Here is a 21,708-nt window from a genome sequence, read left to right as displayed (position 1 = left end):
ATTTTTTATTGGATGACGGGTTTAAAAAGCGCATATGAAAACTTATGAAAACAGTGTGCAATCTCCTTCACTCTCTAACATTGGAGACCCATGGTCTGCACCCTCTTACACAAACACACACACAAACACACACACATGCACATATACTCAAAGACAAGAACAAAACATTTTCACACAAGCACACAAACACTGTCTGACTCACACTGAGCTACTGTACTGGACATGCAGAGGTCACTACATAGACTCTCTGCCCATATGTTTTATTATATGTATTGCACATAAAAAAATATTATTAAAGTGTCTACATCCAAATGGAAATCAATATACTGTAAAGGGCTGTGTGTGTGTGTGTGTGTGTGTGTGTGTGTGTGTGTGTGTGTGTGTGTGTGTGTGTGTGTGTGTGTGTGTGTGTGTGTGTGTGTGTGTGTGTGTGTGTGTGTGTGTGTGTGTGTGTGTGTGTGTGTTGCATACATGTGTGCATCCACACTCCCTATTCCAAATTCAAAATGGCTTTATTGGCGTAAATGTTATATATATTACATTGCCAGTGTATTATTATGCGAAACAGCCATCATATCAATATTCTCACATACAGTGAGTACAGATGCACATGTACATCCATGCACACTTACCTGTCACACTCAATCATATAGTCACACTTGTGCAGTATGTATGCACTAATTTAATCTAGGAACTCTCTCACACAAATTACTCAACACAAATTACTTACAGAACAGTACAATGAAATACACAAATTAAATAAACTCAACCACAACATCAATTCGATTCTCAAAGGCTATATTCAATTAAGCTCAGTTCAACAAACAGTTCAACATCAATGCAGTTCAGTTCCTTCAAAGAAATAAGTCCACTTAGGCATTTGTTTGTTCAACGAAACACAAAACAAGGAAGCAACCAGTCTATAGAAACAATGCTATTCATGACCACAGTTAAGTTTATAAAACAAAAATAGTGCACAATAGGGATTTGTATTTGTTATTTTGTTTTTATTTTGAAAAGGTAAAGAAGAAAATTTATAATTACAGAAAAAATAATTAATCGGGCACAGTGCGAAAGAATGGTAAAACACAGGAGAATCCTGGCAAAAACTGGAGGTTTGAAAGGTATGCACGTTTTATTTGTATAAGAACAAATTATGATTATAGCGGCTACACAGCAATAGTCAGGACTGGGAAATTGTAAGTGGAAGTGGAAAAAGGAGGATGTGGTGAAATAAGTAAAATGGCTAGAAGAAGAAGAAAGGCAAATAATAACCTAGCTGAAGTGAGAATTTCAGGAATTGAGTCTGACTGATTGCATACAAATATTCACAGCTGTGTATTAGCGATCAGCTGAAGGTAATTAATCGTGTGTGTGCCAGCATGAAGCTAACCATACTGGAGCTGTCCTAAACTAAGCACACCCACAATTAATGTTATTACTTTCAGCTGTGTTTACCAAGTCAAGACATCTGCTGACTTGCTGCCCTCAGTGGTAGACAAACTACTCATACTCAACCTCAGTACTTGAGTCAAAGTATAGATACTCCTGGTCAAATATTATTCAACTACAGGTGAACGTTGCTCTTTCATATTTGTACTTGAGTTAAAGTACTGGAGTATTTAGCTTTAAAATAAATAGTTAAGTACTGTATTCAAAAGTACATGCTTTTAAATATACTTAAATGTTCAAAAGTACCAATTACAAAGTACATTTTATTTTTAATATCAATCCATTGCCATTAAAATGTTGACATTTTCCAAATTTAGACAGTGGCTCTCCTAATCCATTCATGGTTGATTGTCAAATCATACTGGCCCTCATTTATCAACGCGGTGCAGACCAAATAATGGGCGTACGGCGAGATCACCGCAACTTTCGGCATTCATCAATATATCCTGATGTTGGATTCATCCTACCGCACGCTGAGATCTCACGTCTGGTCGAGACCAGTTGTTGACGTTGGCTGCGCCCGTTTATTCCATTGTAGACCTGCGGAGCAGCATTGTCTGACTGTCTGACAGGCATCTGGACACATAATCCACTCCAAAATGTGTATATCTACACTAATAAATAATCGCTGTGAAAATATATCATTTTATAAACTAATTTAAACAAACTGCTTTAACAGTCATTTGGTTAAGCTTGCAGATCTGGCTGCATTGGCTATTTGAAAATAGCAGATCTACAAGCTCACAACAGGCCGCATCACGACACGTTGTGAGCTTGTAGATCTGCTATTTTCAAAATATACGAGCGCTTCTGCGAGAGAATTTTCGGGAGTCCCGACCATCTTTTCATGGACAGTGAGGTCTACAAACTTACAGTAGCTTGTCCTATGTTATGGAGTTATGTCATAGAGAGTTATGTAGGCTACACAACCTGGCTGGGTTAAGGATATAAACCCGACGCTCCAATATTAACGTGGCGGCACGGGATCACTGCATTCCGCCCGAGTCTCATGACTGCTTTATTTAGTGTAACTCGAACACGCACTGCTCGGTATGGGTTAAATAAATGGGTATACAAAAGTATTCCATTCATGGCGATGTGATTGGTATCATAATATGTCATTCATGTAGGCTACAAGCCTGCCTATGTGACAACAAAGATTGTACCGCTATGCTACAGATTACATGAAAGACAAAGGTGTGTACAGATTACATGAAAGACAAAGGTGTGTGTGTGTGTGTGTGTGTGTGTGTGTGTGTGTGTGTGTGTGTGTGTGTGTGTGTGTGTGTGTGTGTGTGTGTGTGTGTGTGTGTGTGTGTGTGTGTGTGTGTGTGTGTGTGTGTGAGAGAGAGAGAGAGGCGTGTGTGGCGAGGCGAGCGGGGGAAATTCTTTCTTATTGGCTTTTCATGCTTTTTTTGGGTCGTATTCTGGTTCTTCATGTCGTGAAGTCGGGGCGTTTTGTGAAAATTTAAGGGCGTAACTGTGCTCAATGCTATCTACAATCAACAGTGTGTAAATATTTTAATTTACTTTAATTACTATTGGTGAGTTTATATATACCGTAGTTTGTTTAAGAAGTTAGATTGGGGATGTGACGTCCAGGGTAGCCGGGTGGTACAGTGGCAGTCGCCATTCACTCATTCCTGTTGCCATTCAGTACATACACAATTTGGTATGCTTTTATCCAACAAAGTTACAAGTGTGCAGCATTATTAATAGGCTAACAAACGGGTTGCGATGGAGTGAAGTTGATCTTGTATTTCATAGCCTACTGTCAGAGCATGCAATCATTACGCATCATAGCATTCATGAACATAGATAGGATAGGCTTGAACAATCATTTTCTGAGTTATTCCATAAACTAAATGAATGAGATTGCTAAGTTTCACTTCAAAACGGCAGCAATATGCCTATGATCAGAAATAGCAGATCAAGCTCACACCACGAGGCATTGTGAGGCATTGTGAATTTGTAGGTCTGCTATGATTCATGCCCGCCCGGAAAGGATGCTCAGGGTTTAGTCCAATCAGAACACACAGCTGCGAATACTAAAAATCTGTATTCATGCTGTCCACCACTGGTTGCGCTATAGTGCAGCAGTAGGGCAGCAAGCAAGCAGTGTGACCCGCTTACAGCCCTCGGAAAGCAGCCCTGACAGCACACCAGGCTTTGGCTGTGGAATCATTGCTATCATTTTAGTGTTGTCACCAGTCATTCACTCTTTAAACTTCTCACTCAAGCAGTGGCGGCAGCTCGGCAGAGAGTAGCGGCCCATGGCGGTGCTCAGCGCCCCGGCCGTCCTCACTTAAATCAGATGTAACATGATGTCCTCTGCTTCACCTCCACCACCCTGGAGGGCTGGAGTGAATATATACACACAGAATAGAGACGGACAAAGACAGATATAGACATAGACATTGAAAAAGAGAGAGCATGGAGAGAGAGAGAGAGAGAGAGAGCGAGAGCGAGCTGATGGAGATGGAGAGGAGTGAAAAAAATCTATGTGCGATGGAGGGACGTGGAAAACCTAGTACAGGAAAAGTCTGTGATTGGGAGCTGTGGTGGAAAGGTCAGGGGGAGGACAGGAGAGGACAAGGGAGAAGATATGACAGGAAAGGAGACAGGTGTGAACAGATGTGGAGGAAAGTGATGAAGACGAAAGGGAAAGTGAAGGACAGGAGATGAAGGGGAGGCTGTGTTTGATGTCAATCAAACTGCGCACACATTTGTCAACAACATGTCACCGTGTTCCACTGCCTACACCATGCCCAACGCAATAGAGGAAATTATTGCGGAATGAAAACAAACACAGAGTGGATGCATCTTGCAGATTTAGGCAGAATATGGGATCAACAAAAAAATTATAAAATGAAGCTACAGAAATGTTATCAATTCCAGTTCTGCTTATCGATTCCAGTTCTTATCAATTACCCGTTTCCGTTCCATAATGGTACGAAAAAAGAGGTAATTTTTTTAAAAATTATTTTAAGTGATAACTGAAGTAACTAATATTGACTATTACTGGTACAAACTGTGTATATTAGTGGTACCTGAGGTAACACCAAAGCTGAAACTTTTTGTCCCGAAAATACTGGCATGGGTGATTTAAATTAACCAAACACTATTGACTCTGTAAACTTACATAACTAATTGTCAATTTTAATGAATAGTAACCTCTCATATGTTTATTCCATGACAACACAATGGAAAGCAGTAGCAGTTAAAGCGGCACTATGTAACTTTTTTGTTATGAATACAATTTAATTTTGTCTAAGTACGTTAATACAATATAACTTATTCAATTGGGGTGGTTGTATTTTGTCTCCCTGCTCTTCTATTGAGACATTTAGATTGTGTCAAAGGTCATGTCTCACCTAGACACAGGATCTGACACGAATTTTGACCTGATGGTCAAGATTCAATTTATCCCCTGAACCTAGTTTCGATACCCAACCCTTGCTACAACCGACAATGAGAGAGCTTATACTACAAAGAATTTCACCCACTTTTTTTGTTTTTGTTTACACCTTTAAACCTATGATTTGACAATAACATTGACTTTAGTTGGTTGTCCCTCAAGAGCGGTTCTGTTGTGCTGCAATTGAACTGTTTTGACCTGGTCACCCTAGCTAAAGCCCATATGCAATTTCAGATCATTTGGTCAGCCCACTGAGGAGACAAATGCATGTGAAGGGATGAGGACAGTCGGAGTCTTTTGAGTTCACAAATATTGAAATATCTTCTTTGCCAGTCCCTAACTGGGAAATCAGCTTCCAATGGTCAATGCCCATGTGTAATTTTAGATCAATTGGTCAACACTGTGACGGGATTCTTTTTTTGTGGAAGCCATAGCTGAGAGGCTAGGGAGGCCGATTGGGAAACAGAAGGTCCTTGGTTCATGCCCCGGCCTCAGTCTATGTGTTGAAGTGTCCCTGAGCAAGACACTTAACGCCTAACTGCTCCCTGAGCGCTCTACTAATAGTGCTCACTGCTCCTAATAGTTAGGATGGAAAGGTCTTTTTGGTTTTGTTTTCGTTCTATAGTAGGATTTTATAGGAGGATGCTTGATAGCCGGATTGTAGTGATGATGATTAGGGTATCGTTGTCCGGTTGTCGCCATCTTCCCATAACACGCAAAAACCCTAGTTTATTTGCTCCAACCAGTTGATGGAAATGTGCCTAAAGTGCATGTGCATTTATTCTTTCCCCCTTTTTTCAATTTCAAAAGTTTGCTCAAAATTTGCTTGCCAAATTATGGAATCTGGGCTGTTGAAAAAAGTATTGTTACTAAAATCTCCTCTTACTAGCCTGATTTTCTAGTAAATTGAGATTCATCCAAACTTAGTTCTGTTGACATTTCATAAATGATACAAACCCAAAGAACATCAGGGAAAGGAACGTAGTGTGAGAGACGTGAGAGAGAACAAGAGACATGACAGAGGAGAAAAGAGAAAAAGATACACAATGTGGAAAGAAATCCCATCATAATGCCCAGATAGCTGTCCCCAGATCTCCCATTATATTGAACAGTTACATGTCCCCAGTTCTCAGAGTCTCTGTGATGAGTCTGTCTGATGAACCAGACGGACAAATGGACACGATCCCACATATTCCACCAATGACACAGCCAGAGACATCCATGGATATATCTGCTAGACTGATGATAATGTTCAGAGTCTAGCCACAGCCCCACAGTGCAACCAGTCCTTTCTTAATTAGCCAGCCAGCAGCTTGGCCGAAAAGCTGCTCTTTCACTGAAGGAATGCCATGATGGAGCTGGTTGCACTGTAACTGGGGGATATGGGCATGGGCATGTGTGTGTGTGTGTGTGTGTGTGTGTGTGTGTGTGTGTGTGTGTGTGTGTGTGTGTGTGTGTGTGTGTGTGTGTGTGTGTGTGTGTGTGTGTGTGTGTGTGTGTGTGTGTGTGTGTGTGTGTGTGTGTGTGTGTGTGTGTGTGTGTGTGTGTGTCTGTGTGTGCTCGTGCGTGAGAACAGTACAGTGTGTGTGCGTGTGTACGGTTGTAATCTGTATAGATCCATGTGCTGTAATAATATATTTGTGTGTGTGTATCACAGATATGTTTCTCTCTATAAATCCATTCCGTTTTCTGTGTCAGTGTGTTAATCCCTGGGCTGTACACCGGATGATTATGGGAATCTAGTTAGACCACAGACCTCAGTAACAGAGGCCCATTCACCAGTCAGACATCCTTCCTAGTATTCCCTTGGGGGGGCCTTCTCCACTCATACACAGCAGGAGAGGGGGGGGGGGGAGAGAGAGACAGAGAGAGAGAGAGAGAGAGAGAGAGAGAGAGAGAGAGAGAGAGAGAGAGACTGGACACAGGAAGCTATCGGAATTTGCATAGAGATGGGCTGGGCAAGCCCCATCCTCCCTTCCTGACCGACCATTTTACTGTTTGACCAGTCACTGGCTGGCTGGCTGAATGACTGATTTTGACTTACTGAGTTGCTCACTGACTAGTCTCGCGTGGCCAGACTGTTGCCTCCAACAATTTTCAAATGTTTCCGGTCATACAGTCTGGAGCACGGAAGCTCTGATCATGAGTAAAATATAGAGCGGATGTGAAGCCTCTGCCCCACTTCCGTCTTGTCTTTACAGTCGCGCAAATTTATCCTGATATAAATCAAAATCGTCTAAGCATATCTTGCTGCTTAGCATATATGGAAATAAAATAATAAAATGTAAAGATATTTTTTATGTATATTTTTGTGAACGGAAATGCCAGCTTCCGTTACTCGGATTTCAGGAGGTGTAGTTCCAGATATAGCATTCGTAGATTGTGGAATAGTTGTCTGGCTACACGAGACTACTCACTGACTGACTGGACACAACAGATGTTGGTGGAGGTTGAGTTAGGGGTGGGGGGGAGTGGAGTTTAGAGGGGCTATCCCTTCAGAGGGGGGGGGGGGGTTGCGTGAGAGAGACAGCTGTACTTTGTCTTTGTTCCAAAGCCATTGTCCGATTTGGGAGAGAGGGAGAGGAGGAAAAGATAAACAGAAAGAAGGAGAGAAGAAGGATGGAGAGAATAGGAGAGGGACAGATAGAGAGAGAAAATAGGAGTAGAGACGGGAGAAGAATACAGCAGAGAGAGAGAATGGGGTGATGATGGACAGAGAGAAGAGGGAGTGGGTGGAGGGCAGGAAGCGAGAGAAGGAATGAGGTTCTGAGAATGATGAAGACGAGGAGACGAATGTGTGAGAGAGAGAATGTACTGTGTTAATGTATCAATCTCATCTTGAAGCTTTGGCAAATTGACATTGTTTTTAATTTCATGCCAATGAAGCACACTGGCTTGAACAGAGAAGCGACCCAGCTTTCTGTGTAGGAGGGATGAGAGAGGAATGACTGAGAGAGAGAGAGAGAGAGAGAGGGAGAGAGAGAGGGAGTAGTGGAGGTTAGAATGTTGCTTAACCCATTCAATTCGGGAACGCATCTGTGTCATTTTAGGTTTTAGCTATAACCATTATTTTATACTTTGACTATTCAGAAATAGCAGATATACAAGCGCCACGCTATGAGCTTGTAGATCTGCTATTTTTGAAAAATCTTGTAAATTTGTGCAATTCTTTGAATATACGTATTTTTTAAAGCAAACATTTTTAACTCAAATCTTTGCTTCTGGGGGTCCCTGGAACAAATATTTTGAGATGGGGGGTCGGCGGCCAAATACATATCATTGTGGGGGTCTTTGACATGAAACAGTTTGAGAACCACTGATATATATCAGTATGCTGCTATATATAGCAACATACCTTTTTCAGAAAACTGTTTATTTAAAAAAAATACTTTTTGTAGAATCGGAACCTCAAGCCTTAATGGGTTAACATCTCGTTAAAACAGCTCAGTGCTCATTGGACATCAAGGGCCATCAAAAGCATTTAAATACTAGAGGAGAGATCCCTAAACCACTTCAATACCAGTTAATAGTCAGTGATGCTATTAGCTATTCACAGGAAGACCATTAGCATACTGTATTATGGTTATCGATAATTCACTATGAAATAGTAAAACAGTTCTCATTCTCTCATTATTCTGATCACAGTTGAAAGTTGAAAAGGGGTCAAAAGCCTTTATTCTATTGCCTACTCATAAATGGAGGTTGTGGACTGAGTAGGATTGAGAATAGCATGTTTAAAACTGATGAGAGAGAGAAGAGGATTAACATTCAGAGAGGTTTATTCATCACTCAGACACACAAGTACAAAGCAGCAAAATGTTGGTGTGTTATGCCCCGCAGACTGTGCTAACCATAACAATATATAACCTGCGGTTTGCGGGATTAGCCACAAAAACACTCACGCACGCACACAAACACACACACAGACACACACGCAGACAGGGGGGGGAACATAATCTCTGACCACGCCTCGAGCCTGGCAGAGATGACAAGATATAATTCTGGGTATTAAAAAAAGTAATACAGGTTAAGGAATTACAAATAAACTAAAACCTTTAGCAGCAATGGATAGTGAATAGAATATTACGGGACAAAAATTTAGAAACTGGGATATTATGCAGAATAGACGTGGTATATAGCCTACAAACATCGTTAAAGTACAATATGTACAAAGTTCAATATGCGCATGGGTTTGTTTGGTGCAGTGTTGTTGTGAGAGAAGGTGCGTTTACAGATTCAAGGTGTTTCACCTGGCAGTTTTGTTTTGTACAGGGCTCTGATGGCCTCAGGCGGAAAACTCCTGCTGTGTCTTTTCATGGTGACCTTGTGACACCGCAGGCACAGTGTGTCAACATCTGCACAAACAGTCCATTGCAGGGGTGATATTTGTCCTTCAGAATCCTTTTTTCTCTGTATTTCTTTTTTTACACCGCCTTCCGCAGGAATTGCACATGCTGGGAGGAGATATTTCTGTACCAGACATTGATGGATTCTATCAGGATGCTCTGATTTCGTTGCAGAGTAGAAAGATTTCAGGACTTTTTTGTCACAGTATATGACATCACCAAGTCATCAGTGATGTGCACACCAGTACTTGAAACTGCTCACCCTATCTACTGGTGTCCCATTGACCATGAGGGGGTGTAGGTCCTCTCCCATTACGTACAGAAGTCCACAATCATTTCCTTCGTTTTACCGATGTTCAAGAAGGGGCTGTTGTCCTAGCGGCTCTCATCGTTGCTTGTGATCGGGCCCACAACTACTGTGTTGTCAGCTATTCCTGGCCACACAGTCGTGGGTGTAGAGTGAGTACAGCAGATGACTTATAGCTGGATAGGAGGGTATTCAGCGTGGTAGTAGGGTGACTGCCCACCCTGTCAACCTGGGGCCTGGCAGACAAGAAACCAGGACCCAGCCATACACTGCTGGGGTTAATCCCAGAATCAGTATTGCTGTACTTGGTCGAGACATAGATGTCTACACAGGTACAGTATGCTATGAATGGCACCTGATGTCACATGGGTGGACCACATCAGAAATGTGGATCAATACAGAGGCCTTCCGCGGGTACAAGGAGGTCAAGGAGAGAAGCTGGCACCCAGGAACTGGTGGTGTGCAAACTGACACTGTGGGAGCCAACCCAAGGCACAGTTAGTAGGGGAAAGTGGCGCATCACCTTGGTTGACAGCGGAGCTAGCAACACTGGAGAGCTCCCTGACACTGGATAGGAGGGTGTGGGGGCAGCGATCCAGGATTCCCGAGTTGGCTTGTCCACACTCTGGCATCGCAGACAGTTTGACAGCTAGCATTGCGGGTATTGTGGTGTTATAAGCTGAACTTATAGTCAATAAACAACAGCATAACATAGCCCCTTCAACTTCGTTGTCGAGGTGGGAGAGGGTGGCATGCATGACCTGGGAGAATGTTTTATCGGTGGATCTGTTGGGATGGTAGGGTGGCCAGGGGAAGCGTTAATGGGCACGATGGTGGACCTCTTGACAGAAGGAGCGAGTGCATTCTCCGGCAGCGGCAACAGCCGCGGAACGTCCGCGGAACTTCCGGTGGAGGAGCGGCAGCTCCCGCCAGTGACTGCCGGCGGTGGAGCGTCAGCTGCCGGCGGAGCAGCGGAACTGCCGCGGAAACTGCCGGTGGAGGAGCGGCAGTCGCGGAACTGCCGGTGGAGGAGCGGCAGTCAACTTCTTTTTCCGCCGATAAAGTATAGTTTTGGACCATGACGGAGCCGCGCCGAATCAGCAGACCTTGAGGCCAAGGAGTCGCGCCCGAGCGCCTCCAGGCGCGAGTGCCCGCGACGACCGGCCGATGGTCTGCTGTTCGACTAAGCGGCGTCCGAGTTATGTACCGATAGGCACAGAATCGTAAATAATATTAGTGGGGACTGCGTTACACAAACGCAGCACACTCCCAAAGCTGACGCCACCGGCAGCTCCAGCCGCCGCCGCCGCCGCTGCCGGAAAATGCACTCGCTGTCCCTCCCTCTTGAAGCACGTGGGGACCACAGACCGGGCCAGAGAGAGGTTGAATAATATTATGGTGGTGAACACTGGAGCCAGGAGATCACTGCAGGTCTTAATGACTCGCCAGGAGATGTTGTCTTGGCCTGCTGCTTTCCTTGTGCTTTCTGCTGCAGGGGTGAATCTCATCCAATTCTGAGTTGTCGTTTTGTGCACAAAAAAAACGCCGTTACTTTTTGAGATTAGTAAGTAACTAGTAAATTACTTAAGTTACTAATTCAAAGTAACTTGCCCAACACTGCTGTCAACAAGAACATGGGACGGCCCATAGCTGAGTGGATAGAGATGAGAAAGACACTTAAAGGAGAATTCCGCCCTACCTTTTTCTTACCTTTTATATGATATTATTATATCCTAGGACGAGTGGTACAGTAGAAAGAATTCATGACTCCATCCCGAGTCCACCGCAGCTAAAAACCTGAGCCTATGGGCCATGCGCTAGATCGCATATTGTAATAGCTTTTTTTTTGGGGGGGGGGGGGATCTGACGTTCATATTGACGGAGAACCCTCCACAGTGTTTTTTTCCCAAATGGGCTGCCGTAGTATTTACAAACTGACGTGGATGACGTCACGGGTGAAATCTCGTCATTTCAAATCCAACCGTTGACCGCCATTGACGGAGATCTCTGTCAATTAAAAAATAAATATATATGTATATACAGCTATACTGTGTGTGTGTGTGTGTGTGTGTGTGTGTGTGTGTGTGTGTGTGTGTGTGTGTGTGTGTGTGTGTGTGTGTGTGTGTGTGTGTGTGCGTGCGTGCGTGCGTGCGTGCGTGCGTGCGTGCGTGCGTGCGTGCGTGCGTGCGTGTTATTTACATTTATATACAGTATAAAAATAATTACAGTATATTTATTGTATTTTTTCATAAAAAAGTTAAGAAAACAAATTAATATAAAAAAATATTAAGAAAATGAAGGGCGCCTCACGCATTAGAAGGACAATATCAGTCACCAGAAGCAGGAATGTGTGTTTTCAGTTAGTCTATCATTTTTAACATTTGAAGTTGAATGGTCTTATTTATACAGTCTGATCAAATGAATACACAAAAGCACATAAAAGCCAGAGTAGTTAAAAGGACCCCAGAATTGTTTTAAAGTGAATTACCCCTTTAAGATGGTGTCTCTGCCTACATCTTTCATCTCACTCAGTCTGGAGAAGAGCATTGGGCTCGAAACAAAGCCCCCCCCTTTTTGTGCCTTAATAAAAATAATTAAAGGGAGCTTTTATTGTTCTTATTGTTCTTATTCCCTGCCAGACATTATTCGGACCCACAGTTGTCATGGGAACGGCAAACTCTTGCCTCATATCCTTTTGTTCTTGTTCACCAAAAATGTTTGGAATGGTCTTATTCAAGATTTTGGGAAAGTGACAATGGTTGGTATATTTTATACCTAATTGTGCATTATTGCTCACTTGAAATTACTGACCCCCCCCCCCCCCCACCCCAGAAAAGAACACCAGAAAAGGAAGTTGTTTATTTTGTCTTGATGCAACATGAGGAAGTAGACCTGCCAATAAAGCTATCTTTATGGAAAGTGTATACCTCGTTATATGAGTTAACAGGTAACGTTAGTTACAATGACCAAGTGTTGTGTGGGTCATCATCAATTTAATATTCTAAGAATTAAAATTCCTCTCCAGATAATGTCAATGTCGGCCATTGATTGCATGTTTACATTCTTATAATAGTTATTAGTATTATTATGCTGCTGTTATTAAATAGCTTCAACATTGTACATTTATAGGCCAATATTGTGCCGAGTACAGTACCGTAATTTTCGCACTATAAGCCGCACCTGAATATAAGCCGCAGCAGCTAAATTGAATGATTTGTACATATATAAGCCGCACTGGACTATAAGCCGCGGGTGTAAAATCCATAGATTTAGGAGGTCCCCTAGTGGCCGTTAGCTGTAAAAATCCATAGATAAGCCGCACCGTTATATAAGCCGCAGGGTCGAAAAATGGGAAAAAAGTCGCCGCTTATAGTCCCAAATTTACGGTATACACAAATAGCAACTTCCTCCACTTGTGATATCATGATTCTTCTATTCCATTATGCTACCCATACAGTCTTTTCAGGTGAACCTTTCTCATTTTAAGTCACTAGGCCGATGCCTGTTTGGAACGATGCCCGTGGGGAACGCCTGTTGTTAGAGTGCTTGCAGTACCCATTATCATAGTACTTGGAGGCCAGTCTATGACATGTACTATGATGTCATATTGATGACATCAGGGATTTCCATATATGGGCATAAAAGGTACACAGACAGCCAGTTACAAAAATATCCATATATGGACATAAAAGGGACACAGAAAATATGAAGATTTGCGGTCCGGAACATCGCTGAGCCGACCGACTTCCCACTCAGGACGTCATTTTCTCGGGTCCTTGGTGATACACACATAGAGTTTGAATTCGATCGGTCGGACGGTTCAGGAAATAGCCTATGTAGGGGACACACGGTCACGCACGCATGCATCCATGCAGATATTTTGTGCAATTATAGATATATTTCCGTATAATTATGTTTAAAGAGCAACTGACATAGTTGCCTAGCTATGGACTAGTGAAAAGTATTGTGCATGCCTGTACTTTTGTGGCTTCCCATTGCTGGGAGCTGGTTCTGCCAGATTAATTTGATATTCTGTCCATATCTGATGTGGCTTGAGAAGAACTTGAACAGCAGCCAAGACTCCACATACTGCCATGAAAAACTGCCCCGGCGAATGAAATGGTAATCCGGATGGGATTCTCCCAACTGTGGGCAGGAGTTGGGTGATAACACAGCAGGTGCTGCTGGGCCTTGCCTTATTGGTACACAGCCGTTCTGTAAACAGTCAAAGGCTTTTTCTCCCAGATAAACTCCAATGTGTCTACAGCTGTGCTGTGAATTCTACCTCGCCATCCACAGCTAATCTGTTTGGTAGCTGATTTATCTCCATGTGTGATATATTAAAGGAGTAGTTCACCCCAAAAATGTACTTATTTTTTATCAATTACACACCCCATGAAGCCTTGAATTCATGGAGTTTTTTTTTTTTTGTCGCATTTCTGAGCCAATAATTTGATGACGGGTCATCGGTCAATAGGAGACTCAGCACCGGAGACTCTGTCTGTCATCAGATTATTGGCTTAGGAATGCGACAAATACAAAAAAACTCCATGAATTTAAGGCTTCATGGGGTGTGTAGTTGATAGAAAATAAGTTCATTTTTGGGTGAACTATACTTTAAATGGGGCACTTTAACTTGTGCTCCTTTAACTTGTTAATTAGGCCTGATAATGGGCTGATAACATCTATCAACCCTCGGAGTGATATTCATTATCACCTACTTGGTCCTTCTATCACTCCCTTTCAACCAGGACTAATAAGGGCTGGGTATGTGTATCAAAGAACATCCATCAAACAAAATGTACACCATTTGGAAGAAAACAGACAATGATCCTTTCGAAATGATAAATGAAAGTAAAGCACATTATGCATCATGATTAGTGCTTTCAGTTAGCCTTCAAAGTACTTTGATAGACAGAATCTCAAAATATAGCCATTTGGAAGAAAATGAAAAAAACATAATTATGTTGCATTTGATTTTGTTTCATTTGCTGATTAAATTAATTTAAATCAAATAAAGAATTGGGATTCTTGTACAGATATTCCAGAAACAAATCGAAAAAGTATGACCCACCCATACCCAAACTCATACTAGAAAGTAAAAAACCTGGTGCAGTGGTTAAGATGACCCTGTGATGGTGCAGTGGTTAAGACCCATGTATGCCCTTCCTGGCCCGAAACCCTACGTAGCCCTCCATATATAATGGGTGCATTTGGGTCAATTTATACTCTCAGAGTCGAATTAAAACAGGCTTGTACTCTGGGAAAGATGAAAGAGGTGGTGAAGGAGATCAAGGGAAAGAGTGGTGGGGAGCTCAGAGAGAGATGGGGAGGAAGGAAGAGACGGCAGATTTACAGAAGAGAAAGAGAAAGAAATGGCAAGAATAGAGACGTGGAGAGGATGGGGGAGGGGGCGTTGAACTGGTGTGTTGAGGCAGTGCCCAGCAAAATCCCATAAGTTTAACTCTAAGAGTATAAAAAATGGGCCCATTTTACACTCTCAGAGTTAAACTAATACTCAGGGTTTTGCTGTGTAGTAACCTGAGAGGCCTTTGCTTCTAACCCTCCCCCCTACTGCCACAGCCAGCGGAAAAACAGGGAGCTTGTGGCTGTATGGAGACAGCAGAACTCTGGACAGCTGGAGGGACAGAAAGAACCACTAAGATTCTCCTAAAGGGAAAAAGGCACTCAATAAAATGCAGTATATACAGTATATACTGCATTTTAGTATACACATGCACGCACGCGCACGCACGCATGCACGCACACTTCCTCCTCATGAGATGGAGAAAAAAATGGGAACGAGGTTACCACTGAATTAGAATTCACTCCTATAAGACAGGCAAAGTGTGTGTGTGCGTGTGCGTGTGCGTGTGCGTGTGCGTGTGCGTGTGCGTGCGCGTGCGCGCGTGCTTTATTTTCAGCATGACATTGCATTAACCCATTTACACACATTCACACATAGATGATAGAGGCAACCCTGCTAGACACCATCCTGCTCAATTGGGAACATTTGGTTTGCTCAAGGACACTTCAACACTGAGCCAGGAGAAGCCGGGGATCGAACCGGGAAACCTTCCAATTCCCAAGTGCCAACTCTACCTATACTGAGCCACTGCCATCCCTGATGCTGCTGATGGTGGAAGAGTTCCGAGAGATAGGGGGAGCTAGGTTATTGAGGGTCTTGTAGGGGGTGAGGAGTATTTTAAAGTTGATTCTTTGTTGGCCCGGGAGCCAGTGAAGTTCTTGGAGGACTGGTGTGACATGTGACATGGTCTCTGGAGCGGGTACTGGTGAGCAAGCGAGCAGCTGAGTTCTGAATGAATGAGTGTTTCAGCAGTGGAAAAAGACAGAGAGGGCCAGAGGCGGGCAATATGGGTGGAAAAAGGCCGTTTTAAGATCTTAAAAGTTTACATGGGGGAGGAATAAAAGGGTGGAGTCGAGGATGACTCAGAGGTTGCGGAGGTGGGTGGAGGTGGGGCGACAATGGTGACAATGGTCAATGTTGAATGAGAAATCCTGGGTGGAGTGGGTGAGGGAGATGGGATGCCAATGATGATCATTTCTGATTTATTGCTGTTGAGTTTGGGAAAGTTAATCCATGTGAGGCAGGTGGTTAGGGTGGAATGGGTGGCTGCAGTGATGGTCTTGGTTGTGTGTCATCAGCGTGGCAGTAAAACTGGATGTCATGGTGGCAGAGGATCTGCCAGAGTGGTATAATATATAGAGGATGAAGGGGAGGGGACCAAGCACTGAGCCTTGGGGTACACCCTGGGTGGCTGGGGCAGTGGAGGAGTTGTAATCGTTGATGGACATTATTGATGAATTCCACTTAGGAAAGGGCGATACCAGTTATGCCAAGGGAGGACTGGAGGCTTGCGATGGGGATGTAGTGGTTGATGGTGTGAAAGGCAGCGCTGACGTCAAGGAGGATGAGGATGGAGAGAGGAAACCGGAGCCAGCAGAGTGGAGGATGTCTTTGGTGACCTTTAAAAGAACAGTTTCGGTACTGTGTGGAACGGAAGCTGGATTGGGAGGGCTCTTAGAGGCTATTGGAGTTTAGTTGTGTTTTTAGTTGGGTAGCAGACGTTCATTCTACTATTTTAGAGAGGAATAGGAGATGGGCCAGTAGGTATTGGAGGTGTTTCTTTTGTACAGTATGGCGGTGACAGCAGCAAGCATTAGGGCGGGAGCCGGTTTATGGAAGGTTGTGTGAGATTGTGCGTGCGTGCGCACGTGTGCGTGCATGTGTGTATGATGTTTTGTGTGCTGAAAATACAGCACATACACATCATAATTCACTCCTAATACATGGTGATAGACTAGTAGGGGAAGTATTGGAGAACAGGCCTTCTGTACATTGGTTCCTCTTGGTCAGTGATTCTCAAAACATTTTCTTGTCAAGGATGCCCAAATTTATACATACTGTATTAAGCCGCAGACCAACATTTGAAAAGAGTTTGTGCCAGGAACCCCCATAAGAGAATATTTTTGTTGTAAGATTAGATTTAGTACAGAATTCTACAACTGTCTAAGTCTATACTGTAGGTGGAGAGAGTGATTACTATTCTCCATTTTGCTGGGGACCCCTTGGAACCCACTCAAGCACCCCTGGGAGTCCCGGGCCCCCACTTTGAGAACCACTGCTCTAGGCCAAGTGAGTTATGGATGAGGTTAATCACTGTGCCATCGATATGGGCCTGTGGAACACTTCATTTTGTATTCACTCAATTGAGTTCAAGATGATCATAGCATATTTAACCTGACAAAAAAAACATTGCCTCTGACAGGCTGACTAGCTAATATTACAGAAACTGAACATAATCTTAGAAGCCCGCCCACACACACACACACACACACACACACACACACACACACACACACACACACACACACACACACTAATCACAGATTTCCTTTACACATCCTCCACCTACTCTCAACTCTGTTTATGTCTCAACCAACGCAAGACTAAAATACAGGACACGAGAAAAGACAGTGTAGTTTTCAAGGAACATTTCATCATCTCTCTCTCTCTCTCTCTCTCTCTCTCTCTCTCTCTCTCTCTCTCTCTCTCTCTCTTTTTTCTCTCCCTCAAGCTTGCTCTTTGCTGCCCGGATGCCAACTGACGTGAAGTCATAACAGTGAGGTGTTCATTTCTACCGGAGGTCTAATGTAGGGCAATGGCACAGCATGGACACCATTAAATATTAACAGTTACATTTTCTCTGTCTACAGTACAACTCCTCTCTACTGATCCTGAGGACCCATACATACCCCCACTATGCACAAGTCACATCATGGACACATGCAGTAATCTACACCAGTGGTTCTCAACCAGTGGTCCGGGGACCACCAGTGGTGGTCCTTGAGGGGGTTCCAGGTGGTCCCCAGCTAAATGATGGAGAGTTGGTAACCAAATGGACCCTTATTATGTAGATCTTTAACTCTTGAGAGAGTAAAATAAAACCAAATGGACCCTTACGGGTCCATTTGGTTTCATTTTACGCTCTCAATAGTTAACTTATTGTTAAACATCTGCATTACTAATTAAATAATTGTTATTTTGATCAACGTTTGCCTGTTGTCTCTCCTATGGTACCACCATCAATACAGCATGGAATTGTGGACAAAATCGTATCCAACGATAACAAAATATTCTACGTTTTGAGTCTAAATCTCATCAACGGTGGTCCGTGGCTCAAATGCAGAATAAAAATCATTTTATGAAAAAAAATTAAATAAAAAATACCTTGATATGAAAAGGGTTGAAAACCACTGGTCTACACACATGTTCAACACAATGAACGCAACTGCTCATACACGTTGTTTCAATTGTATCAACGAATGCATGTTGAGTAAAGACAGTCAGACAGATGGATCCTCAGAGATTCCATGCCTGCATTTACAGTTAGACTAGACCGGTGCCCACCTACTGGAAAACGATGCAAGTTGGGAATTCATGTCTCACCCGGTTATGCAATACCTACCCGTTGCACCCATTGTCAGAGTACCCATTGTACCCGTCTGTCTGTGTCTCTTTTATGCTCATATATGGAGATCTATATATCTCAAGGCTCAAGGTTGTACTTTATTGTTACATCTTGTGTACTGGTACTGTAGATACTGTAAGAGAAAAACTTATTTTGGTTTGGCTTCCTTCAGACAAGGCAGTAGCATACTGTAGGTGATAACAACAACAACAACAGAATAATGATAGAAATCGTAAAAAGATTTAAAGAAAAGAGAGTGCAAAAAGAGAATAAAATAGAACATCATCAAATGTACATGTGCATAAAATCTTGGTATATTGTATACAGTACACCAAAAAAATGTTTCCCCCCAGTAACTGTCACCTAACTTTGTGTAAACAGCTTCACAGTATATTCTATACAGCAGATTAGGTAGGTGCATATCTGTCTGTTCGTCTGCCTTCGTGTCTTTTGTGCCCATATATGGAGATACCTGATGTCATCAGTATATGCCCATATAGCCTATAGGCATATAATTATGGCCATCTCGGTTTGATGGGTGAAGGACAGTTGCACACACTCACTCACACGCATAGAGATTTTGTGAATTTATAGATGGATGCCCAAAATAGGGATGTCACGTTGAAAATGTTAATATAAAAGAACTAAATTCTGATACTCCTGTGGCTGTGGCTCGGGAGGTAGACTGGCCCGACTGAATCAGAAGGTTCTCGGTCCAATCACTGGCTCCCGCTACTCGAAGTGTACTTGATCCTGACTGCTGCCAACGAGCAGGTTCGTGCCTTGCATGGTTGCTTGTGTTTGGGTGAAGGTGATGCATACATTGTAAAGCTTGTTGAGTGGTCAGAAAACTAGGAAAGCGCTATATAAATGCAAGACCATTTACCACTACAATAGGCGCTTTGGCACCGAGTGCCCTCACAGTCTGTCTCTACATAATACAGATAACGACAATCAATGAAACATTGTCTGCCAAGATGGTTTGAGATGTTGCACAGCCTCAATAGAAGAGTTCTAGAGAACCTGTTCAATAAACACTTATCAACCTCATCCTAAAGTAGTCCAACACTGCAGATCCTTGAAAATGTGCTTGTGAAGTAATTTTAAATATTCATTTAAAGTGCATTTAAAATGCACCCAAAAAATTATTTATATTATTTTTTCAAAGAAAATGTAACTGCGTTTTAATTTAAAAACACATGGCCAAGTTATACTTTTTTATTTATTTATAGGAAATAACACACATGGAAGGATACATGCATACACAGGTAAATAAGTGTTAATTTAACTGTGAAGGTCCTTACACACCGGCGAATATGCGAATATACGCAAAATTCGGACTCTTTCCGAATAATTAAAAGACGCTTTTTCGCTTCGCGAAACTGATGTGGACGCTTGCATTGACTTTATAAGGTTTTAAAAAAAACGTATTTATTCGCATGAAGAATTCGCCCCGGTGTGTAAGGACCTTTAGAGTGTAAATGTTTCACAATTTAGAGCGTACAGCACATATAAGTACACTCACAGATTAGAACACACACACACATACCCCCTCCCTTTTCCACCTCTTTTATCCAACATCTCGGAGTGCCATTGTGCATGGCCACTCAGGCAGGTGATTCAGTAACAATGCATAAAACCAGATGCAATTATGTTGAAGCAGTCACTTGTTGAGCCGTGGGTGAACGGAGCACAAAACATGTGTCGGTCCCAGATTCTATTATTGTCGGACCGCCGAGCATTTTACAGTTTGCAGACAGAGGTTAATTTTTGTGTGCATGCATGTGTGTGCCTGGGAGAGAGAGGGAGACGTGTGTGTGTGTGTGTGTGTGTGTGTGTGTGTGTGTGTGTGTGTGTGTGTGTGTGTGTGTGTGTGTGTGTGTGTGTGTGTGTGTGTGTGTGTGTGTGTGTGTGTGTGTGTGTGTGTGTGTGTGTGTGTGTGTGGAGGTTCAAGTGGAGAAGGAGCGGTTAGAGTCACTGTGCGGAGAGGAGGAGGTGGGAGGTGGGTGCGAGGGGTTAAGATACAAGCCTCTGGCTATCATCACAGGAAATGGCCTGAGACATCCTCTAACGCTCTGTGCCACCAACCCACCCACCTACATATCTCCCACTCTCCTTCTCCACTTCCCTCTCTCTCTCTCTCCCTCTCTCTCTGCCGTTTTCTCTGTATCCTCCGTCTGTCTCTCGATATCTTTTTTCCCCTCTCCCCCTCCTCTTCCTCTGTCAGTCTGTCACACTATTTTCCTCCTCTCTCTCCTGGGCCCCCCTCCCCCCTTTCACCCTCACTCTGTCACTTTCTATCCATTTCTCACTCTATCTTTCTCACTCTGGCCCCTTATCTCTCTCATCTCTTACTCTTACTCCCTCCGCCTCTCTCTCCCTCTCCTCACACCGATATTGCATCCTTTCCCTCTCCCTCCATCACCTATTCTCTTTAGCTGCCTTCAGGTCAAGTTCTCTCTTTTCCCTTCTGCCTTTGTCTCCCCCGCTCCCCTTCTCTTTTTCTCCTTATATCTAACCCACCTTTATATTCCAGTCTTTCTCTCTCTATTTCTCCTCCTCTCTATGTAAAGAGGATCATACTCTGTACTCTGTGTCTGTGGAGCTGGAAGATGAGGTATATATTCTGCTTTGAACTGTCCACACAAAAGGCTGCCTGCACACAAAATAACATTTCTGTCAAATTCATCCAATCTCATCCATTTTCCATAGTGCTGTAATTGTGCGTTCTTTTCCCCCGTCACTTTCCACTCTCCTTTTTGTTGTTCTCTCAAGCTCTCTCGTGCACTCTTTCTCTGCACTCATTGTCTCGCGCTGTCTTTCGTCCGCAGGCGATCTGTGCAGTACCCCTAATGTACATGCTGAGCCTCTACCCGCATGTTTCCGCTCCGCATACGCGCACACACACACACACACACACACACACACACACACACATACACACACACACACACACACACACACACACACACACGGCAGTATACATTCACCCACAATCCACTGCACATACACACAAACACAGATACTCACTCAGTCTTGCAGTCTGATTGCCTTCCGTGGGAACGGTTGAATAAATTCTGGAGTCAGATCGTTTAACATATTACTGTGTTCCCCAGGGGGTGTGTTTATGCCTGCTCAGTCCATGGCACAGAGGATGAGTGCAACTGCAGTAGCTGTCATGCATTAAGCAGA

Source organism: Gymnoscopelus braueri (genome assembly GCF_963280865.1).
Source record: "Gymnoscopelus braueri genome assembly, chromosome: 7".
In the NCBI taxonomy this organism is placed as follows: domain Eukaryota; kingdom Metazoa; phylum Chordata; class Actinopteri; order Myctophiformes; family Myctophidae; genus Gymnoscopelus; species Gymnoscopelus braueri.
The sequence above is the reverse complement of the archived record's forward strand: the minus strand, read 5'-3'. Positions refer to the sequence as shown.